General features: G+C 45.2%; 1 protein-coding gene across 1 annotated transcript in view; it reads left to right on the forward strand.

The window, feature by feature from the left end:
* Positions 1 to 14,001: 14,001 nt before the first annotated feature.
* Positions 14,002 to 25,226, forward strand: part of Dchs1 (dachsous cadherin-related 1) — a 32,319-nt gene continuing 21,094 nt past the window's right edge. Inside the window, exon 1 of the mRNA XM_041666332.1 lies at positions 14,002 to 14,219. The gene's annotated coding sequence lies outside the window, so the exon portion shown is untranslated. The remainder of the gene's footprint in view (positions 14,220 to 25,226) is intronic.

A 25,226-nucleotide genomic window follows, 5' to 3' on the forward strand; every position in this document is an offset into this window, starting at 1 on the left:
TGGAGGAGAGTGTGAAAATGTCAGCTGTGTGTGTCACCCAGTATTTCATGAGCCTTGGATGCAGACACATGTTCATTTTTGTATTCTCAGAACTAAAGTTGGCTAGGATTTAGAGCACTGGTTTAATGAATATCTTCGGCTATTGGACTTAGAAATTTGGACATTCGCTGTTAAATAATGTGTGTGTGTCTGTCTGTCTGTCTGTGTGTAAGACAGGAGCTCACCGTGTTGCCCAGACTAACTTTACACATTATCTAGCCCAATCTAGCCTGAAATTCCTCATTTTCCTGCTCTAGCATCCTGAGTGCTGGATTACAGCCATGCACCACCACTCCCAGCAGACAAAGTTGTCTTAATTTCTACTCTCTTTACCATCATATGCTCCTCAGAATTCACCAGTTAGTCTAGAAATGTACTTGTTGAGCACAGTTCATTCAATGATCAAGATTCCTACAGGCAAATTCACCAAATTTTGCAAAATTATCAATTCTTAAAAATTTGCTTTTGAAACCAACTTCCAGTTTCCTACAACTGTCATTTTCCCTAAAAATTACTTCTGTCTGAAATGTACAGAGTTCAAAACAACTGAGTAGCATAAAACAGTTTCATATTTTTAGATTGGTCTTTTGAGCTTTTTAAATAGTTTCAGTTCAACTTAATTTAGCTTTAATTTTACCAAAATCTCTACATTAGATAGGTTATCTGATGCCATTCTCTGTGTGTTACATAGTTCAGACACTTGGGATTCAGATTCCTGAAATAAATAGAAACACCCCTTGGTTGAGCTTATAAATATATCTGTGACTTAAAAATAGTTAAAGTAAGCCAACTTTTTCAATAAGGCAAATCTTGCTTGCTTACACTAAAAACCACACAAAGATTCGCAAGATAACAAATTCTTAATAATATGAGCAAAACTACTCAACAAAATGCTAACAAATCCTACAGCTATAAAAAGGATTATACATTGTATCAAATGGAACTTCTTCTAGGAATACAACCTGGGTTTATTATCTTAAAATCAACTAATATATGTTTACCACATCAAAAAATAAGGGCTGATACCATACCGTACAGACAAAAAGAATTTTTCAAAATCTGATATTTTTTGAAACCATGAAAAAATGCAAATTTTCTAACCTATTAAGAGGAATGTTTAATGCTGGGCATTGTGGCACACACCTTTTATCCCAGCACTTGGGAAGCAGAGGCAGGTGTATCTCTGCGAGTTCAAGGACAACCTGGTCTACATAGTGACCTCAAGGACAGCCAGGGCTACACAGAAAAACCCTATCTCGAAAAACAAACAAGAAGTATGTGTTTCTATATCACACTCCTGCCCGAGGCTCAGGGACCAGCATGAAGGGGAGGTGGAGAGATTGTTAAGAGCCAGAGATCAGGGAGGACCAGAACAGAACAGTGCCATCTGGATATGACGGGGCCACTGCATTCATGAGCTCATGGCACTGTGCTGCCAGTACAGGACCAAGGCAGTCGACTTTGTAGCACGGAAGGGAAGAGGTTCATGAGACCTCATCTCTGGAGAGGTATGGACAGTCGATGGTTCCTGGAGGACGAGAGTCAGTCTTCTTTAATGGTGTGGGTCCTGGCAGGTCAACCATTTATCAGAATATAGCCCCACACCCAGGAGTATACGGACACCACAAATTGGACTAAATGATGAAAGGGAGAAAGAGAAAGAGAGAGAGAGGGGAAGATGAGAGTGGATCTGGGATGAGGACGGAGGATGAACACAATCAAAGTGCACTGTATGAAATTTTTTAAAAATTATGAAAATATTTATATAAAAGCCTGTCTATGAAATAATAGCTACCCCTAATATTTAATGTGGAAAGACAGGACATTGTCCCTTAAAATCTTGAACAAAAGAAAAATGTTCAACATTGCTACTTCTGTTTAATATTGTACGAGACTAGAGGTTCCATTAGGGCAGTTAAGCAAGAAAAACAAAAAATAAGTGAAAGACATCTGTACTTGCAGAAGACCAGCATTCAATTCTCAGCACCCATAGAGTGGCTCACAACTGTCTGTGACTCCAGTCCCAGGGGAACCAATACCCCCTCTGACCTTTGCCAGCTCCAGGCACACGTGTACGTACATGCTAACAGGCAAAATACTCATACACGTAAAGTAATAAATATTTTAATGAAGAGATAAATTACCTTTATATGCATGATCGTGTATGTTTTAAAAATCCTAAGTACATACACTACAAAAATCAAGCGTATAGCATACCATATTGGTATTTAAAACTTATCTGCATATACAAATTTACTTTATTTCTATACAGAAATAATTCAAAAAGGAAATTAAAGAATTCTACTTGCAATAGCATTGAACAATAAACTAATAGAGAAATTTAACAAAATAGGACAAAACTTACACACCAAAAACTACAAAGCATGTTTGAGAGAAATTTTAAGAGGACTAAATCAATGGGAAGACATCACATGCTGTGGATTAACAGACTTAACATGATTAAGATTTCAGTGCCCTCAAACCGGCTTATAGATTTCATTGTCTTCCTATCAAAATCGCAGTTGCGAACTTGCACACACAAAATACCAAACGAAAAGGCAATTCAGTTGGAAAGTCAAGGAACTTGAGAGAGCCAAAATAGTCTTTAAAAAGAATAAGGTTGGAAGACTCATACTTTCCAATTTGAAAACTTACTACAGAGTAATAAAGACTTCATAATGCTAGCATAAAGAAACATGTGTTTTTATGGAATATAACCCAGGATACAAAAATAAAATCTTACAGTTACTATCAATTTTTCTTGAGACAGGGAATGTAGCTCACTAGGTAAACCAGGCTGACCTTGAACTCACTGAGATCCACCTGTCTCAAGTACTGAGAGTAAAGGTGTGTGCCATCAAACCCAGCTCACCAATTAATTTTTGACAAATATACAAGAAAATTTAAAAGAGTAGCTTTGTCAGCAAATAGCCCTGGGAAGCTGTACTGGCTGGTTTTGTGTGTCTACTTGATACAAGTTAGAGCCATCCAGAGGAAGGAGCCTCAGTTGAGGAAATGCCTCCGTGAGATCCAGCTGTAAGGCATTTTCTCAATTAGTGATCAATATGGGAGGGCCCAGCCCGTAGTGGGTGGTGCCATCCCTGGGGTGCTGGTCCTGGTTTCTATAAGAAAGCAGGCTGATCAAGCCAGGGGAAGCAAGCGTGTAAGCAGCTCCCCTCCACGGCCTCTGCATCAGCTCCTGCTTCTGAGATCCTACCTTGTTTTGAGTTCCTATCCTGATTTCCTTCAGTGATGAACAGCAGTGCTAAAGTGTAAACCAAATAAACCCTTTCCTCCCAGCTTGCTCTTTGGTTGTGGTGTCTTGTCGCAGCAGTAGAAACCCTAACTAAGACAGAGGCCTAGCTACCCACGCGCAGAAGAATAAAGCTAGATCGTGTCTTAGTCTCACACGACTGCAGTGAAACACCGGAGACAATTTTAGAAAGAGAAACTTTTCCTTTAACTCACAGTTTGGTAGATTTGGTGTTCATACTGCATAATGCAGGTTTGGTAAAGATTATCCCTGATTGTAACAACTCACGGCATAGAGGGCAACAGTAGATAGTGTGGGTTGAAGCAAAATGCTTCTCCAACCAGAACAGAGAGAGAAGGGATGAGCTGTTGTCTTAGTTTTCTTTCTATTGTTGTGCTAGGGACCATGACTAAAAGCAACTAGGGAAGGAAAGGGTTTATTTCAGCTTCCAATTCACAGTCCATCAAGAAAGGCAGAAACTGGAACAGAAGCCATGGCGGAGTGCTGCTTATTGTATTGACTTTCTCTACATGCCTTGCCCACCCTGCCTGCTTTCTTAAACAACCCACAGCCATGTGCTCAGGGATGGCATCACTCACAGTGCGCTGAGCCCTCCCACTTCAACCAATGACCAAGAAAATTCCCCACAGACTTGTCGACAGGCCACTCTGATGGAGGCCTTTTCTCAATTGAGGTTCCCTCTTCTCATAGGACCCTAGCTTGTATCAAGCTGACAAAAAGCCTAATAGCACAGCAGGGTTCCACAATCCCTTTCAAAAGTACGTCCCTAGTGAATTAAAGACTTCTCAGCAGGTCCTGACATCTCAATGATTCTCAGTACCTCCTGATACCACCACTATAGGAACCAAGTCTTCACATGGATTTCTTTGGGGGACACTCATTCAAAAAGGTAGACCCTTACCTAACACTTCACATAAACATTAGCTCAAGCAGATAACCTTACCTAACACTACACATAAACATTAGCTCAAGCAGATGACTAATATAAATGTAGAAGTTGAAGTTACTAGTTAACATTCCATCTGTATCACCTCCTGCAAGGCTGAGGGTACATCAAGGAGGAAGGAGCAGAGCAACATAAGAACCAGGGGATGGGGAACAATTAATAGTCTTTTGGATGTAAGGTAAACACATTGCAGTGACCTACATACCTGACCTACATAAGATTTAGGCCCATCAGCATTGCATGTGGATAGGGAAGGGACCCATGAGGTCCCACTCCTCCTTGAGAGACTAATGGTAGTTAATGGTTGCTAGTGGAGAAGGTGCTATTTTCTTCAGTGGTGTAACCACTGATAAATTTCCCATGCGCCAGTAAAGAGCCTCCCACCCATACTCATGTAAGCAACTCTAATTAAACTCAGTGACTTATACCCAAAAGGTGACATGAAAATAGGAAGGAGACTTTGGGAAAGAATTTCAGTGGGAGAGGAGAGAGATGAAAGATGGTAATGACTGAAGGTCATTATATAGAGGCTTGACACTGTCAAAGAATAAAAACAAAACAAATAAACAGCTACAAATGCTTTTTTAAAGTTATTAAAACTCTTGGGGAGAAATCACAACAGTAAATCTTAATCTTGTATTAGACAACAGTATCTTAGATATGGCCCCAAAAGCTCAAGCAACAAAAGAAAAATTAGATAAATTGAACTTTAGTGAATTAAATATTTTTGTGCTTGTACATACATCATCAAGAAATAAAAATGTACCACACGAAGATGGAATGGTTGCAGGACACATCTGATATGAAAGTTATATTGAGAATATTAAGAAAAAATTATTTGGTTGGGGGTTTAGCCCAGTTGGTAGTGTGCTAACACGCAGAAAGTCCTGAGTTTAGTCCCTACCAGTGCATAAACTGTGCAAGTACATCTGTAATTCTAGCACTTGGGGGATAGCAGTAGGAGGACCCTAAGTTGAAGATGTTTGTCTCAACAACAAAGACTATAAATAATCTATACAACTCAACAACAAAAAAGACAACCCAATTTTAAAATGGGCTAAGGATTTAAATATACATGTACCCAGTCAAACCAATTGATTATCTGGTAAGAACTGGATTGCCCACAGGCTCTCTCACCATGAACTAGGAAAAAAAAATCCCTCCTGCTTCCAGTAGGGGGACGAGAAAAGCAATGAATCAGATATCCAACCAGACCTCTTTCCTCACAAAGGCTCTGACCTCATGGGAAACTGCTTTAGCAGAGGCTGATCCACTTGGGTTGCACTGAATCCCAGTCAATATAGAGGAAGAGAAATGTCCACTTTTAGCTGTATTTCCCTTTCCTGTATGTCTAAGCTGTGAGGTATGGATGGAACTAATAGACAATGGCAACTGTCAGGAACACAGGCTCCTGAAAGACTGGCACGGAACTCTAAGACTACAGGACGCTTCGTTGCCCTCACGTACCTTCCTCATATTTACTAACAGGGCTTCTGTCTAATAGCAGGAATTTAGAATTAAAAGAACCGAAGGCGCCGGGCGGTGGTGGCGCACGCCTTTAATCCCAGCACTCGGGAGGCAGAGGCAGGTGGATCTCTGTGAGTTCGAGGCCAGCCTGGTCTACAAGAGCTAGTTCCAGGACAGGCACCAAAAACTTCAGAGAAACCCTGTCTCGAAAATCAAAAAAAAAAAAAAAAAAAAGAACTGAAGGCCCTTGACTCTATTTAAGAAGGCATCTCTAGGAAAACCCCAACAACAAAGAAGACAAAAATAAGATGAAAACTAAGTTTAATTTCATCACCACAGCCACAGAAAAGAGTAAACTCACCCAAGTCCTCCCTGAACATGCATTACAAACTTCGCATAGACACACACAAAAAAATTCCCTTAGTTCCCTCTGTCAATACACCGTGACGGTTTCAACAAGATATTACAAGGCATGATAAAAGGTATTTTTTTAAATACCCTAAAAAATATAGAACTAAAGATAAATATAATCAGACTTATTAATTATCAAAGCAGGAGTTTTAAATAACTATGAATATGTACAAATAAATTGACAAACATCATGGAGGAAAGATAGATGATATAAGAAGAAAAGAGTAAAATCTGGTCTGGAGTGATGACTCTGTCGGTAAAATGCTTGATGAGAAAGCATGAAGACATGAGTTCGAATCCACAATACCCACATGAGAGATGGATACAGCAGAAAATCCATTTTCAGTGGCCATTATGATATCTTAGGATGGTTGTTTTGAACTAATGTGCCTGTAACAGAATTTTATATCACTAATTTTATCCCTTTCTCTAGTAAATATTAATTATATATACTATTTACAAACAAGCCCACAGAAATAAAATAAGGTTAAGTTTTCAGATCATATCTACATATCTACTAAAACGTTTGTTTGTAATTGTGTGTGCACATGTTCTTATGTATGAGAAGGCCGACAGACAACCTTAGGTGTTGTTCCTCAGATGCCATCCACTTTCCTTTGTTTTTTGAAGGATTTATTTATTTTTATGTGCATTGATGCATGTATGTCTCTGCACTATGGGCACATGGGATGCACAGAGGACAGAAGAAGGAGTCAGATCCCCTGGAATGGAAGTTGTAAACCAAGTGTGTGCTAGGAGTTGAACCCTGGTCCTCTGGAAGATCAGCAAGTGCTCTTAATTGGAACTATTTTTCCAGCCCTTGTGTGTATGGGTGTGTGGTGTATGTGTGTGGTGTGGTGGTGGTGGTGTATGTGTGTATACTTTAAAAAAAAAAAGATAGTGTCTCTCATTGACCTGGAGCTAACCAAATAGTCTAGGGAGGCTAGCAGGCCAACCAGCCCTAGGGATCCCTCTGCCACCCTAACACTAGGATTACAAAGAAGCCACAGACCCAGTCTTTGTTAAAAACAAAAACAAAAACAAGCATACATACATGTGTGTGTGTGGGGGGGGGGGGTGTTCTGAAGAGGAACTTGGGTCCTCCTGCTTACAGAGCAAACATTTCCATGTCTGAGTTATCTCCCAGCCCACATCTATTCAAAGTGTACGTGCACCCAGCATGGTGGTACGTGTCTGTAATTCCAGCATTTGTCAGGTCGAGGCAGGAGAATCACAACTTCAAGCCTGAGCTAGGCTACATAACAAGCAAGACCTTATCTCAATATAAATATATATATTTACACACTCACAAAGTAATGAAGAAAAAATATTATACTAAAAATATTTGAGAAGAACCCTCTCCCCAGTTGTTTATAAAATGCTGTACACTTGAGTCATCGCACAGTGACTGCAGAGTAAAATACACAAGAAAATCCCATTCCCAAAAGTTATAATTTCAAAGTAAGGAAAAACTTAGAATTCACTGAAACTTGGCCAGCCATAGCAAAATGACTTCAGTAAAACAGCTGCAAATAAATTAAAAACTAAAGCTAAATTAAATTAAACTAAACTTTAAATGACACCGATACTGAATGGAAATCTTTAAATATGCTTAAATGAACGCAAACATTCAAGTTGTTCTAAATTTTACACATAATTAAGAGAAATAAAATTCTGGTAATTGACAAAATTGGTCATTTCTAACCAATTGGCTACTCTATGAGCTAAAATTCACAGACTGGCTATCCTTACTTTTCATCCTTAGTTTTCCAACAGGAGGGCTCCCTGGTCTTCACAGCTAAGCTCTCCACCTGTGTTCTAGATCTGTCGCTTGCTCTGGCTTCAGCTCTCAGGGAGAGAACCGGGAACTTCCTTCCTTTGTTCCTAGGGAGCTGAATGCCTTCAAAGCCTGAAAAACATTCTTGCTTTTTAAAGTCTTCAACTTAAGCGGTGCTGGGCTTGGGCCATTTTCCAGCACTGCTCACTTCCTCCAAGCCTGGGCTTCACTGAGACTGATGATTGTGACTCCTTCTGAAATGCTTTGAATGGGGATGAAGGCAAAGCTTCTAAGCTAGTGCCTCTTTCTCCCTAAGAAAAGACAAATGAGAAAGAGAGACCATGAGCCTTGCCTGCAGCTCTGTTGCTCTGGAAACATGCACTGGGCAGCTTCCTTGTCATCTGTCCTCTCCCAATGGTCACATCCACCCTGGTTCTCCTTCTGCCTCAACTGCTTTCCTGACAGCCCTTTCCATCATGGATTCAGTCCACATCATGGTCTGTTCGGAAACCTCTATTTCATGGTGGCAAAGTCTTACCAGCCCGCTTTTATATCCCCAGCCTCCACTTCCTGGTAAATGCCTTGGCATTGTTCAAGTACCCCATTTCTGCACCTTCCTCCACACTTCTTGGGATAAGAAAGAAGGACCTAGCGTGTTTCAAGCCTGAGTAAAGACAGTTACTTCTCCATCCTCATAACTCAGTCTGTGAATCTCCCATCCCTGCTGAGGTCGTGAAATGACCCCTCATCTTCATCATCGGAGATTTCAAGGGAGTGAACATGTCTTTCTTCTGTCACCAGCATCCACTCCCTGGCCATTCAGGTCTGCAAGGCCATGAGTCATCTCCTCTTTAAAAAAAAAAAACTAATGTTTTATTCCTCCAAAACTTTCCTCAAGATTTAGAGCATATTGCTTCCCTTATGCCTCATTCCCCACAAAATCTAAACTCCTCCCAGTGAGAGAGACAGATTAAGTTCAATGGCCTCAAATTTCTGTCCGTATACTGTCTCCCCACACAGTGTGCCACACACCCTCACTTGTGCACACATCTGCATCCCTCATCTTCTCCTTTGGCTTTAAAGTCAAGAACATCTCAGTAAAAACCAAACCCTCCTTGTTATCATGGATGACTCTCTGACCGTAATTCTCCAGCCTCTCTTCTTTCCTGGGATCTGGCAAATACTACTTTAATCCAGTGACCAAGACAGTCAACAGAGAAAATGTGTTGATATCACATTCTCCCTAATAGAATGTAGTGAAAAGGGACCTTCATCTCTATAGTATTCTCTTCCCATAGTCAATCCTAAGAAAAACATTTAAGTTGAGGAAAAATCTACAAAAATACAAGAGCAGTACTCTTTGGAACTGTCAAGGACACTTAAAAAAGGAGATGGAGAAACTGCCATAGACCAGAGGAAACTGAACATGATGACTATATGCAATGTGGCATTCTAAATTGAATCCTGGGATAGAAAAAAGTCATTAGTGGAAAAACTGGTGAAATCAGAACAAAGTCTGGTGTTTGAGTTAATGACAATGTACCAGTGTTAGCCAATGTTAATTAGAGGAAGTTGGGTGAAGAGTATACAGAAACTCTCAGTACTATGTTTGCGACTTTTCGGTAAGTCTAAAATTTACTCCAGAATAAAAAGTTTGTATAAAAAATCAGTAGGAGAAAAATGAGGCTGACAAGAAAAATGAAATGAAATGAAAAACATGAACTAGACACAACGTCTCAGTAATATTTCATTTTGGGGCTCTGGAATCTAGGTTTAGTTACCTTATTTCCTAAGCTATTGCAAATTGGGTTTCTTGAACATGCAATTGACTATTTACAAGAGAGGGGGCTGCAGGAAAGATATTACTGAAGATCAAATACAAGGGCGTACAAATCAAGCATTCTACCAGCGAACTACATGTTGCATCCCACAGCCTTAGTCTCTGAGACAGATCCTCAGCCTTGGCTGACCTCAAACTAGTGAGCCTCCTGCCTCAGTCTCCTTCCTAAGTTCTAAGATTAGAAGCATATGCATCCCATACACGGCTAACTTTATACTCCTGTGCACTGTCACACTGTTTTACCTCCACTCTGTCCTTAAATTACAGTAACTCATCATCTTCACATCCTTTCCTGTAATCACTAACGCCGTCAGGTATCCCAGATTCCTCTATGGGAGAACTGTCGGATGCATCTTACTGTGGTGTTTTTATTCTGTTGACAATGTTCATTCTAGTAGAAGTTTCCTTCCTTGACTTCTAATAAAATACATCTGTCAGTCTTCTCCTATGAATTCTGCTTTGCAGCTCCTCTCAGTCCTCCGTGACACTTCTTCAGACACTCTGACCACTAGCCACTCCCGCTGAGCGAGCACTGTAGTTCTCACTGCTCCACTTACCACTTGATCCTAGTGCCTCTAGACTATGTGCCCTCGGCTCAGCTCCTTTCTGGAATATAAAGTTTATACACAAGCATCTTTAGACCTTTTCCATTAAATACTTCACATGTGTCTTAAACTCGCCATAACAAAACAAATCATCTTACCTTTCTACACACCTGCTTCCTTGTTTCCTCAATGTCTTCCCCAATCCTCTGTGTGTGTGTGTGTGTGTGTGTGTGTGTGTGTGTGTGTGTGTAATATGAATCTAAAATGGAGATCAGTTGCATGCACCAAGTGTATGCTAATGTTTGCAGAGGCCAGGAGAAGAAATCAGATCTGTTGAAGTTGTAATTATAGCTCCTGTCAGCCACCCAGTATGGGTGCTGGGAACTGAACTCAGGTCCTCTGGAAGAGTAGCAAATGCTCTTAACCACTAAGCCACCTCCCCAGCTTCTCCTCTCAACCTTTAAATGTTAGAGATTCTCGGGATCTGAACAAGGCCATTCCCCATTTCTAATATACATACTCTCTTTGAGCAATAATGGGTCTATAGGGTTTCACTCATCTTCTGCCACATTTACCATATGAGGAAACCAAAACCAAAGGTTAACCCCACACTTTCCCATGAGAAAGATTTTTGACCAACCTGAAAATTTCTTCCTTCCTTTATCCTCTCCTTCCTTCCTTCCTTCCTTCCTTCCTTTCTTCCTTTCTGTCCTCCTCCTCCTCCTTGTCCTCCTTGTCCTCCTCCTTCTTTCTCCCCCCACATCAGGTTTCTTTCATTCTGTAGTCCAGGCTGACCTTAACCTAATGGCAATCTTCCTGCCTTGCCTCCCAGAACTAGAATTATTTGCTGTGTGCCATCAAAAATGAAAGGTAGAAAATAAATAAATGCAGATTTTCCAATTTGAAAAACTCACCTTGCTTCCTAAAATTCCTGTCATCCACCTCCCCTGCCCTACAGGTCTCTCTCTTTCCCTGTAGTCAAGCCCTTAAACACACACACACACACACACACACACACACACACACACACACCAAGCTCCAAGGCTGGAGAGCTGACTCAGCAGTTAAAAGCACATACTGTTCTTGCAGAGTTCAGTTCCCAGCACTTCAAGTGTCCCCCAACTGCCTGTAACTCCAGCTCCAGGGGCATCCAATGCCTCTGACCTCAGGCACTGCACTCAAACACACACACACTTTATTAAAAATAATAAAAGTAAAAATCTTTTTCAAAGAACAAACTTAATTCCTGTAAAGATGAGGATGAAGGAAAATTCTGCACCTATTGTGTAACACTTCATTATACATACTTTAAATTTATATATCAAATAAAATAACACTAATTTGTAATGTTGCCTTTCTCCATCCTCTTAAGATATTAACAGCTTTAATACATTTAGCATGTTCCTCAAAAGCAATGACCACCTCATTGTCAAGGTCACATTTCCCCAGAATGGGAGACCTTCTCTTCAGTCTCAGTGAAGGGTTTGGAGAAGAACATGGCACAGTTCAAATCCATAAGTGATGCGGTCATTGGAAACTTTATTCCAAGTCACAAGCCCCATTTGTATCACATTTAGGCAGTAGTTTTTGGCATGCACCCTGCGAGCGTAGATTCATGGAGTCACTTGACATATTGCATTTTAAAGTCATGCTTTAAATTGTTAACTTTTTAATTAAGTATAACATTTGTACAGGAAGGGCAAAAGTCAAGTGTTAAGCTCAATGCATTGTCTTAAAGTGAAATATTCATGAAATGTCACTCGAATCAACAAACAAAACATTTTGAGCATCCTAGATGCCACTCCCAAGTACGACATTATGGCTTTTAAAAGCAATCGTTAAAAATGTATATTTAGAGTCATCTAACACATGCAGTTGTGAGGTCATACCACCGGGAATAGTTATCATACCGTATTAAATTTCTTTAACTAGGAATTCTGTGACAAATGACCTCTACAAAAATCCAGAATAAGATTGGTGAGTGCATTTCAGGTTAATAGGTCTTGTCCTGAGAGCAGGAGTACTTAGCATTTATTGGACACTTTCTAAGTACCAGGTACATAGCACTTTCTCTATATTAAATAATTAAATCCTTACACCCAGTTCCTAAGTGAGAAAACTGAGGTAGAAGCAGGTTAACTAACTCTCCCAAAGGCACACAGCTTGAAAACGGCAGTCTGGACCCCGAGCCAGGCAGTCTGGCTCCGGAGTCCACAAGCTTAGTCACCATACCATACTGCCCTATCCAGTGGTTTGTTGTTCAAAATAAAGTAAATGAGAGCAAACCCTGTAATATGAGAGACTTTACAAAGACTCAAATATAAGGTTACTCCCTCTTTCCTGACAGATGATTTTTGGAAAAACAAAAAAGCAAAAACCTCACCCTATATTCAAACTTATACGGTATTTGCAGATGACTACCAAATATTTATGCCCAGCTCAGACCGCTCCTCCAAACTGCAGATCTACCTACCAAACATGCACTTCAAAGTCAGCAGCCCCAAATCCCAAGTCATCATCTTCCCAGACCAACTCCTTCCACGAGCTTCTGAGCTCACCACCACCCACCGGGCTGCCTAAGACTGAAGTACAGATGCCATCGAGGATCTTAGCCTCTCCTTCCACTCTTCCACGATGATCATGATCCCTTCTTTTGCATGAGAAGCTCTTTGTCCTCTCTCCCAACAAGTTCCTGGTTTTTCTGTGCCGCTTATATCTGCCAGAATATCTTTCTCCCTTAGGATCGCTCAGAGCCCTAAGGAAGGACCCGAGACAGGGCATCAAAGCTTCCAGGTTCCTTGCTGTCATCCACTTGACAGACTTCACACACACACACACACACACACACACACACACACACACACACACTTCCTCCCAAATTGGTCCCTCTAGACTTCTGTCACATTCCTACCCAGTTTCTCATTTTACTTTTATGGGGAATATCCTCTCAGACCACCACCCCTAAACTCTATGGTTCAATAACTCTCAATCTCTAAATTCAAATTTGGGACAGACGAAGAACCAAAAGAATGAGAAGCCAGGGCTGATAAGGAGACAGGGATAACTAGCACAGGGTAGTAAAAGGAGTTAAGATGGAAGGGAGGAGAGAGGAAAGGACGGGGAGATGAAGGGAAGGGAAAGGTGTGAAGCAAGAAGAGTGACGAACAAAAGAAAGACCCAGGAAAAGGTGCCGAAAGGACCATCGGACAGACGGACAGAGTAAGAAAACGGGGAGGATTTGATGGAGGGAGGCTATAGACAGAAAGAGCACTGAGCAGAGGGAAGGGGAAAGAGGGTAAAGAAGAAGTGTGAAGGGGGCGAGAAAGAACAGGGCAGTGGGGCAGAAGCAGACCATGGCGGAGTAAGGATGGAAGACGCGAAGACCAGTACAGAATGGAGAAAGCAAAGCAGAGAGGATGAAGGGGACCGGACGGGACAAGAGGATCTGGTGCGTTAGTGGCAGGGAGAAGGGACGGCGCGGCTCTGGGGCGGGATCCGGCGCCGGGGCCTGGGGCCGGGAAGTGGAGGGGTGGAGGGCGGGCGGGAGGCGCGGGGACCGCGGCGGCGGCGCGGGTGGGGGCGGGGGCGGGGGCTCGGCGGAGGGCGGGGGCTCGGGTTACCGCGCGGAGGGAGGGAAGGAGGGGAGGGGGCTCGGGCCGCAGCGGCGCATCTTGCATCCTCCGCGGGGTGGCTGTGCAGGAGGCGGCGCCCCTGCGGCGGTGGCGGACAGACGGACGGACCGACCGACGGCCGAGCGAGAGCAGACGGACGGCGGGCCGCACCGAGGGCATTGTGAGCCCGAGCCAACCAGGGCGGACGATGCGCGGCCCCAGGCCCCGCGAAGGCGGGTGCTGTCCCGGGGGTTGACCGCGGCCGGACGTCGCCCCAGAACCGGGCAAAGGAGCCCGCATCGCGCGGAGGTCAGTCCCCGCCCGTCCGGCCGCACCCGCGGGGTCTGTTGGCCTCCCCGACTGCGGCGGCGGCGATGGAGCCGGGGGCTTTGTTCTGTGCCGAGACAATGGGGGAGGGGGGGCCGGGGCCTGCGGGAGAGGGCGAGCGTGAACGTGAGCATGGGGGCAGGGCCGGGGGTCTTTGTGTGCGGGTGTCATCGAGTGGGAGTGTGTGGCAGTGCTTGAGTGTGCGCGAGGGGTGGGGAGTGAGGGTTGGGCTGTGTGTGTGCAGCGAGTGTGAGTCAGTGAGTGTCCTCGCGAGGTTGTGTGTGCATGTGCGTGTCACTTGGAGGGGGTGTGGGTCAGAATGAGCTGTGTCAGGACTAGCGGGTCCTTGTGAGAGTGCATGCTTGTGTGCGTTTTACCTGGCTCTTTGGAGCCATATGTCAGAATGCAGGGATGGGTGTGTGACAGAGACACGGAGACACAGACAAAGAAACTGAGGGGCAGAAGTAGAGAAGCAGAGGAGAGAGGACAAAGTCTGTGTACTGAGTGCATCCTGGTGCCGAGCCTGGGAGTTTGTGTCCAAGATGCTTAAATTAGAGTCCTGGTGAGGGTACAGAGAGAGGTCACTGCAAGCCTAGGTCCCACGTGGAGGGGGTAGGGAGAAAGAACTCAAAGGCACAATGAACTCAGTGTGCATGGGCTGGGCCCACAGCCACAGGTCATAGGCCAGAAAAATATTGTCGCTTATGTCAACTCTTCAAATACCCACATGGGACACAATCATAGCCCTACTCAACCCCATAGGGACTCAGTCCCAGGCAACTTACATTCTCAAGAGATAACACGCATAGTCCCCGGACATCCCTAAAATGGCCTGTCAGAACCAACTAACACCCATTATAGGTGTCTGTCAAGCCAGAATGTACCTGTGGGAGATGATGTCAGTACAGTGTGCATACAGCAGAAGTGTTACAGCCAGGATACCTGGCCATCATTGTTACAGCCAACTCATACCACAGGAGACCATGGTCCTGCCAACGCCTCTCAGACCAATACACGTCCATTGGAAATACTATCGGGCAGCACATCATAGGGATTTTCATGTATTTCCTCAGCCTGCTCATGAATTACAGGTATGTCAGAGACCTGGAGCTAGCAGAAGGCTGGGTTGCGACTGCTCTTACCTCAGAGCCTCTTGTACAGCGTCTAGAAGACAGTCATGGGCCATCTGTCTACGTTACAAGGAGAGCTGTAGTTTTGTTACCGCAGACCTCCAGAACTTCTGTTCCTGGGCACTGAGAGCTAGACTGTTTTCTCCCTGACCCTACATCCTACCATGGCCCTAGGTATCTCCCAAAACCAGCTTCACAGTTTCTTTATGTTTTTAGCTCCTGGTACCTTCTCTCCTCCCAGGACTAAACTCCCGCACTCCACTCTGCGCATAACCCCCATCTCTTCACAGCTTTCAGATGCCTTTTCTCTTGTTCTACTCTTTAACCCCATGGTTCTCAACCTTGCTGACCCTGTGACCCTTTAACACAGTTCCTCAGGCTGTGGTGACCCCCCAACCAGAAATTATTTTTGTTTCTGCTTCATAACTGTAATTTCAACACTGTTGTGCACTGTAATATAAATATCTGTGTTTGCTGATGGTCTCAGGCGACCCCTGTGAAACCCACATGTTGAAAACTGCAACTTTAACCAGATATGACCTTTTCCCTTGACCTCTTGCCCTTGAACTCCTGCTAATCTGCTCCTCTTCTTCCAGCTCACTGGTGAAGAACCATCCCTTCAAACACTCCTTGACACTGTGCTCCATTGTCTCTGAGTCTTCTCAAATGTGAATTATCAGTTCTGTCTAGAATGATTTCTCAGCTACTGACACATTTAGAAATTCTGGTTTCTGTAAATCCCAGGTCAGACCTTCTATAAAGAATTTTTTTTCACATACCCAAATCACTCACCCATTGTTTTCAATAGACTAATTAACTTACTGGCTCATTCAGCAAATACATACAAAATATCTATTTTTTCCAGACATTGTAGTAGAGTGGGCTTTTCCAAAAGTCAATAAAATGGGCATGTTCCTTACCCTCAGGCTTACACAGTCAGTGTGGAGGGGGGCGGTTGAGTGTCATAATATAGCAGTGCTCATCAAGACAGCATAAGCAACCATGGAAAGTTCAGAAGAGGCTTTCTGGAAGAAGCCTTAAAACTGGTGAGTTAGTCAGGAGTCAATCGAGGAAAGGAGAAATGAAAATGAGGCAGAATGAGTGGATAATATTCCACGCCAAGAAGACGGCATTGAAAGTTCACGTATTTGTGTCTGAGGGGTAGAGCAAGCCCGTAATTGTAACATTTACAGCAAGAAGTGTGGAGAGAGATGGGAGTGTCAGGAGGAAACTGAGATCATCCAGGGGCTCCATGGCCACAGGAAGCTCATTTGACCCCAGAATAATAGAAAGCCATCAAATCATTTGAAGCTGTGGAGTGATGTAGCCAGCTTTGTTGTAGAAACCCTACTCCAGCAGGTCTGTGGTGCCTGGGGGAGGCGCCTGGGAATAGCTGTGGGGTATTGCTGAAACCCTGGAAGGGGGTCATGCAGGCATGCACTGGAGGAGCAGCCGGAGACAGGGCTTGCTCTTTAAACAGCGGGGTCAGCAAGCTGACAACGTGAATGTGCGTGTTGGAGGGAGGGAGAACTGGAGAGTGGAAATCTGGTTTGCTCACTCACGGGAGGAACTAAAGGCACCTGGCTTGAATTCCCTCAACTTTATATCTCCTCACATCTCACTGGCATTCTCTAGAGTCCTTTGTCCTTCCTCCCCTAATAACAAGTAGGTGTCTCTTCTGCTTAAGACCAACCCCCCACACCTGCATTTAGGATACCATTCCTCACTGCATCATGGGGATTTAACTTGACTATTTCTTGTCTTTCCCATGTCTCCTTGCTTCCAGTCCTCCTGGAAACACATCAGAATTCTGTCTTTAACCCTGTGATGCCCTGTAGGTAAGAGGCTTCCTCAGTTTACTCCACCATTGTGTTTTGTGAGGGACCCTTCTGCATCAAGCTGTGCTCATTTCATTTATTCCCACTCCTCCAAAGACACTCTTTCCCTGAGAGAAAGTGACCTCTCTCCTGCCAAATCAAGGGGATTTTTTTCAAGAGTCTTCAGCTGCTTGACCTCTTGGCAGAAGCTGACATAGCTGAGCTTTCTTTCCTCTCTGAGCTGTTTTGATTTTGACTTCTGAGTCACCGCTTTATTCTCTTAACTTGAAACGAGACCTGATGTGCTAAGCAGGCTGCTAGGTGATGAGAATACAACGGTAGAATCACTGTTTCTACCCTCAGTGGGGTGACACTTTAGTGCCAGGAGGCAGGCAAAACTCAGATGACAGCAGTGTGGTGGGATCTGTGCATCTCTCACGGAGCTCCTCCTGGCTGTCCTGGGTGCCTTTGGGGTCCTTTGCAAGGCCCCTAAATACTGCTGTTAAGATTCTGACCTGCATCTGATTATCTCAGTGACATGGGCCTCTGATGACCATCTCCCTCGTTTGCATGGTTTTAGCTCTCATAGACTGATGAGTCCCAAATACCTCTCCTCTGAGCTGTGACCTTTATGTACCTGAGATATACTTGATCATAACGTATAGCTTACAGATCCCTTACCATATACAAACTTGAACTCAACTTCTTTCCCCAAATCCCTGTCTTTACAAGCAGACATTAGCTGTAACCACCGCTTTCTGTAAGACCAGGAACCTGTTGATTCTGCCTCCTTTCCACAGTGTCTGACATCTCATCCTGTTTCCTCCCTCACCTCTGTGCCTTTGGAGGCACCTCCTAATGGGTCTGTACTTCCCTTCTCTCTTCCAGTCTGTGTCTCATTGCAGCAAGAAACACTTGAATAAAAATGCAAATCCAGCCACTTTACTGTGCTTTAGTGTTTCTGTTTCCTTTGCAGGAAATCCCAACTTTTAAATACGGTCTATGAATCATAATCTTCTCTCTTCCCAAGCCTCCTTAGCTCGTTGTTATTTCTCTAGCACTCAGATTTTGAGCTCAAGTTCTGTTGAGTTCCTCATAGTTGCCAACAGACAGTGCGTCCTTCCATTGCCCCTGGAGCTGTGCGCACACTGTGCTATGACTTCCACAGCCCTTCTTTCCTTCCTTCCTTCCTTCCTTCCTTCCTTCCTTCCTTCCTTCCTCATGCTTCCCCTTCTCACTCTGACTCTTCCAGGGGCTCCTGGATTTCTCTTTTGTCACTGCTTATCCTTACTCTGTTTCTCCCACAAAGCTAGGACTGCTCACTGTCAAGGTTGCATCTTTGTGACCCTTGGTTCCCTACACAGGCTCGACAAGGAACAAAGAAATGAATGTGTGAGCTCATTCCTCACTCTCACTGTTGAGGAGACCTCTTCCCAGCCGCCCACACGATGGTGGCATAGGGTCCTCTTACCGTGTGGGAGACACTTTCCCTACCTCTCCACAGCGGCTCCTTTCTTACCCAAGGATCTCTCCTGCCCCAACCCCGGATTTCTCTTTTCCTGAATCCTCTTCCTCTACTCTGTTTCTTTCATTTACTCCGCAGCTATTTAAGAAGCACTGGAGTTAGCAAGCCTGTGTCCTGGAGACCCTTGTCTGAAAGCTGTGGTCTATTAGTTGATTTTCTCATTGCTGTGATAGAATAACTTGACCAAAGCAACTTGTGAGAGAGAAAGGCTTTATTCGGCTTACAGTTTGAGGGTGTGGTCCTCCGTGGTGTGGAAGGCATGACAGCAGGAACATGAGGTGACTGGTCACATTGCACAGACAGGCAGGAAAACTATGGGATGATGGCAGCCGCCTTTGGGTGGATACTCCCACCTCAGTTCCATCTCTTTGAAAACACCTTTGAAGATAAACCCAGAGACTTGCTTCGTAAGGGATTCCAAATCCAGTCAAGTTGGCAATGAAGATTAACCACCATACCTATCCGCAGACCACCAGGCAGTATAGGCCTGCCAGATTCCCTCCTAAGGGGATGCCTTAGGCTGTTCCCTCCTCCAGCGCCCACCCACTCTGAGCTCAACTCCTGGTATTCCAGTCCCTGCTCCTTCCAATCCCAGGTTCCCTGATTCCTGTACTCTCCTCCTTGCCCAGTTCTTGCCTGGCATGGCAACAGAAACCAGCCTGGACTCTCCCCTCTCTGGGGCTGGTAGTACCTGTTATCAGAAGCCTCTCCCAGAAGTTCCAACTGCCAGAGTCCAGTTTCTCACTAGCATTCTGCTGCCTACCCCTTCTGTTCTAGGGTCTACAGTTGCCTGTGTAACTCTCTGAGATCAGGGCATTTTCAACCACTGGCACTTGGGAGTGGGAGCTTCCAGTTCCCTGGTTTAGAAAAAAAAAAAAAAGACCTGTTTCCCCCCTCTGCACCCAACTCAGTAGAAGGAACTTGCAATCTCTCAGAGCCTAGAACTTGGCTTCCTTGTGCCTTGCCAGGAAGGGAGAAGAGGAAGAAGGGAAGAGAAAGGACAGCAGCTGTACCTCAGGCCTTTTAATGGGTGACTAAGCTTATGAGAGCTTCATTTTCTCAGGTGAAAATGAGAGTAATGACATCCACTTAAAGTAGTTTGGAAGGTTCAGGAAGAAAATGTCTTAAGTTTTCAGCTACTAACTTAGCTGATTGAATCTCACTTTTTCCCATGCTGGATCTTGACTGCAGGACCTTGTAATTAATCTTATATCTAACATCTAGGTTTTCATATTGTCCTTCCCTGCCCTCAACCTGCCTTCTGAGTTTCTGTCTTCACCTTTTCTGCCATCTCCAACTTCATTAGTCTCCTCTACAACCTGGACCGTGATTGTGGGGATCCAGCTCAGGGGGGTCAGTTCACAGGCCTCCCCAACTTTAAACACCATGGACACAGAGACTTGATTTGTCTGAACCACTGCTCTGTCTCTGGGGTTTAGTGAGTTTGGCACACGATAGGCCTTAAATATTTGCTGACTGCATCTGTTCATGAATCACCTCTTTGCATACCCTACATCTGCTCCTTCCTTCCCCATTTTTTTCATTCCTAGAAACCTGGACATCCAGGTTCCTTCTGCCCTCTCATGGTGTGAGCCCATGTCCACATGCCTATGTACCTGGAATGCTGATGACCTTACTGCGATCTCTTCCTCTGTTCACCCACAGTGCCAGATTCATTCTCCTGAACTATTCTCTTTCCCTGCTGTATGCCTGACTAGCTACACAAGCCTTTTCTTGGCTCTCCAAGCTCTCCACCAGAGAGGCAATTGGGCTAGCGAAAAGCTTTAGTGTCCATCAAAGTTGCCTTTTAGATGTCTCTTCACTCCCATCTCCCAGGCTCAGATTCCTCATCTGTGGAAGGACACTCATCCCAGAGTTTGATGTGTGCATCACACTACAGTACCAGTGAGCAGTAGTCGAACCTTAATGCTAAACATTTCCAATTATCACTTAACTCTTGCATCAGTCAATTGAGGTAGGCACTTTGATACACACGTTATGTGTATCCAGGCAAGATGACTTAACCTTATCATCTCAACACTCAGGTAGGATGATCAGGAGTTCAGGATCAACCTGGACTGCTTAGTGAGTTCAAGGTCAGCCTGAGCCTTAGCCTTAGGAGACACTGTTTGAAAAAGAAAGAGGAGGAGGAGGAGGAGGAGGAGGAGGAGGAGGAGGAGAAGAAGAAGAAGAAGAAGAAGAAGAAGAAGAAGAAGAAGAAGAAGAAGAAGAAGAAGAAGAGGAGGAGGAAAAGTTAATAAGTATTTCCCATTGCTGGGGTCTATGCCGCTCTCCTGCTCTGCCACATGTGACATACTCTTTGTTTCCCTGTTGTAGGAATGCAATAAACATGCATTAATAGGTTCGTCTATACTGAGTCTAACCTGGTTTGTACCTAGTTATGAGTCAATGCATTCTCTCTGCTTTCCCACTACAGGAGCCTTGCCCCCTTACCTCTCCCCTGATGCTATTCTTTCCAATACCATCAGTGGCCTCCTTATCACAACAGTCAGCAGCTACTTCTCAGCCTATTGTCCTCACTCGAACTCTTGACGGCACTGGGCATGGTTGCTCTCTCCTTCTTTCTGAGGTGTCCTCCTTCCCTTTGGAGACGCTGCCTCCAGGAAGAAGAAAGGTCTCAGCTTCCTTTTCTCTGTGACTGTTTACAGAGCTTGGGCCTAGATTCTTCTCACTCTCTAGACCCTATCAGATTGGCATTTCCACACCTACAGTTTTTAGTTTGTCCACATCCATATCTCTATGCTACGCCTTTCCTACAAGCCAGACCTGAAGATCCAATTATGTCTGGGTGGTGATCCCAACATCTACTCCCCAAGTGGCTTCTTGTCTTCAGTATCTTAATAAGAACCACTTTGATATCGTGATTGGAACCCAAGGAGAGTGTCAAGCTTCTCCATTCCTTCACCGCTCCTGCAGGGTCCTCAGCCAGATCCTGTCCACTTCACCGCCTCCATCTTCCACATCTTTGTCTTTTCATTATCCTCACCACTAACCTGCACTATTGCGGGCTCTTTGTATCTAATCTCTGCCTTCACTGTCCTGCTAGGGTGCTCCCCTCAGCTTCCCTGCTGTTTCCTCCTCTGTTTTGCCTTTTTTAAATTGCAGGCAACATGGAGTGTGCATAGTCCTGAGATCAGATTAGGGAGACATTAACTCGGGAAAATTGTTTTACTCTGAGCCTCCATTTCCTCATTGGAAACTGGAAGCCGGGATTCCTTCCTCACACGGTTGTTATGATGATTAAATGAGATACTGTCTGTGAACTGCCTGGCACGGGGCCCAGCACACAGCAAAAGCTCAGAAGCAGAGCCTCTTCTGCTTTTCTCTCCTTTCCTCGGCTCTCCCTGGAGTGTCTCCTGGGAACACATCCTCGGTAGGACAGAGCCAAGCCTTGGCAGTGCCCTGGCCACTGCCCTAGGATGGGAGTGGTGGGGGCACATCTCGTGGACATCCACAAAGCAGGTCCAACAGTGTTCTTCTCCTCCTCCCACCGCCTCTCTCCCCCTCCCCTCCTTCCCCGACAGCCCCCTGGCCTGGCTGTTCCTCTGTTGTAGTACTTGCTCTCCTTCAGGCTTGCTGCTTCCATGCTCCCACCAGAACGCTCACCTCTTCCTCCTTTCTTTTCGCCTGGCCCTGGATCCACATCTCCCTTTGCTCACTGAGGCTACCCTCCTAGCCTCCCCCTTCTAGCCCAGCTGCTGTTTATAGCCCCCCTCCTCACCACTGTTGTCTTTCTGGTCCTGCCCCTCGCTGGCCCTGGGACAGGAAGTGGAGGGAGGAGGCTTAGGCGGTGCCAGCTCCCCTAGCATGCTTCCCCTTCTGTACCTCTGGGCCACTCCTAGACTTCCTCCAGGAGAGATTCTTCCTTCCCTTGTGGTCCCTCTGGTCCTCCCCATAGCCCACCTTTCTTTCCTCTCCCATGTTTCTAGTTGATCCCAGCCCTGTAGACATACAGGCTGGGGACAAGAAGGGGGGCTCTGCTAGCTAGAAGAGGGGGGATTGACATCACGTTTCAGGCCCCAATGAACAGTCTTGCCCCTCCCCCTCTTAATGAGAACCAGCTGTGGTTCCAGAGGCCCAGATGTGGGGATAGAGGGGGAGAGTGAGATGGAGTCAGGACCAAGTAACAGGACTGAGGACAAAGTCAGGGCATATGGGAAGGCAGCACTGGGTGGAAGAAGAGCTGTGACCGAGCCTGACAGGAGGCAGGACAGATTGGGGAAGGAGGCAAGATGGATGAGACAGACCTGGGAAGGAAAGAAATGAGACTCGGGAGGAGGAGCATGTATTAGGGAAGAGGCAGTGAGAAACACTGGACAGATGGGAGGCACGGTGCAGAGAAGAGGCTGGAGAAAGGATGAGACGGTCTCGGGAGAGAGTCTGGAGTTCGAGTTTGGAACTGGAAGCTGTGGAGCAGGAAGTGATGAGGCATAGTCCAGACAGAGGCCCTAGGGACCTGGAGGTCACAGCTGCAGCCGCAGAGTTGACCACGAGTGCCCCGGCAGCATGTGAGAGAGCATGCCTACATGTGGGTGGGTCTGTAAGTATGTGTGCACGTGCCTGCCTTGTCAGTGTGTGTGAAGTAGACAGTGCGCTTGCCCCGGCAGGAGGGACATGTGTGTGTATCGAGGATGTGTATGTGTCTCTCTGTGTATGTGAGTTATAGATGCCTACGTTAATACACTAACACGTGTGAAAGTGGGTGTCACAGTACATGTGACAAGGGGTGTCTGTATTTAACCTGGTTGTGTCTTAAATTAAGTCTGTGTACAAGTGCCTGTGAATCAAGCCTGTCTACGTGTGAGCGGCCTGACTGAAAAGATCTGTGTGAGCTAGTCTGTCAGTGTTCTGTGTGTGCCAGGGTGTGTGGAGGCCTATGTTCTGTGTAAGCCTGTGTGGGTCAGTGTGAGAGTGCCCTGAGGGAGTTTGCCGTGGCCAGAGGTCTGTATTAGGTAACAAGGGGTTACAGAAATCTGTAGTCTGGAAGGAGGGGCTGCTTTTACCCAGGGGATCCACCTGGCCTGCATCCTTCCCCATAAGGCTGTTTCGGCTGAACTTTTGTCTCCTACTATTGATTCACCTCTCATTCAGAAAGTGTGTCAGTCATGCACTATGCTAAATAATTATAGTGCAAAGTGTGGTAAGAACCTGGACCTCACTGTGCGTGAGCTTCTCTCGTCAGCATCTTCACCAGTCTCTGCGTGTGGAGCCAACCTAATTCACAGATTAGGCAAATTAACGTTTAGATTGGATTCAAAGTATTGCTCTTTTTTTAAAAAAGTGTGTATGTAGTGGTATATGTGCACATGTGTGTTCAGGCACATGTGCCTTTGTATGTTCTATCGCTCTTCCTCTTCTTTTGAGATGGGGTCTCTTACTAGGCCTGGAGCTAGGTCAGTGGCCAGCAAGCCCCACTGATCCTCTTGTCTCTTCTCCCCATGGTGCAGGACTTATAGGTATATGTGTAGATTCTCGGATTTTCTTGTGTGGGTTCTGAAATCTGAACTCAGTTCCTCGTGCTTGAGCAATGCTTGTGCCACAAGTACTTTTTTTTACACTTAGAGTTATCTCTCCAGCCTCCCTACACCTAGCACACACTTTCTATTGCAAGTGTAAGATAAGGTCACAGACACACCTATGCTCAGGGATTAGAAAGTCCTAGAGAAGAGCAAAATCAATCAAGATCAGAGGATCCAGGGTCATGGGTTCCCATAGTCATTCATGTACGTCATCTGAGTTCGCACACCTATAGGTATTTCTCTGAGTGTGTGGGCGGGGGAGGGGTGTGTGTGTGACCAGAGACAAGACCTGCCCTGCCCTGCCCTGCCCTTCAGGAGCCTCCAATCCAGTGCAGAAGCATACACGTGAACACATCTGGACTGCTCAGTGACTTGTTACTTGTGGTAGATGCTGTGGGTTTGTCATAGAAGAATCCACAGAAGGTTTAAACTGGATCTTGAAATTTAATAACAGGGGACCACATGGACACGATTCTTAGAAGGTATCTTACAAAGCAAGAAAGAATTGAGGGACATAATGGCAGAGAGTCTGGGAATGAAAAAGTGCGGAGGGAGAAACTACAGGTAGGGACCGTAAAAGAGACTGGCAGGACTCAGACCGCAAAGACACTAATGAAAAGTGGACTTTATGATGTGGGTCAGAAATTCTATGCTTAAAACAGGGGTCCTGTGAACCCTCAACCACAAGCCTGTGCAAACGTGTGTCTGCATATCTTTTGGGGTAACAGGGCAGCAGTTTTCTGCTGCCAAGAATCGGGGATCAGTGAGATCCCTCTACAGACCTGGTTAGGTAAGTGTGTAGCTCTCTCTGATGAGGTAGGGATGGAGCAGAAGAGGGTCCAAGTCTCCCTCCAAGGAGCAGAGAAATCAGAAAGGATCTGTTGCAGAAATGGAAAAGAGATAGATGACAAGGCTTAAGCTTGGGGTGGCAACAGTGTAGGAAAGCTAGAGCTGATATATACCTGGGTGACGTGGCC

The sequence above is a fragment of the Microtus oregoni genome, unplaced genomic scaffold, assembly GCF_018167655.1.
Source record: "Microtus oregoni isolate MIOR12 unplaced genomic scaffold, Mior012 000016F_ref0000370, whole genome shotgun sequence".
NCBI lineage: Eukaryota > Metazoa > Chordata > Mammalia > Rodentia > Cricetidae > Microtus > Microtus oregoni.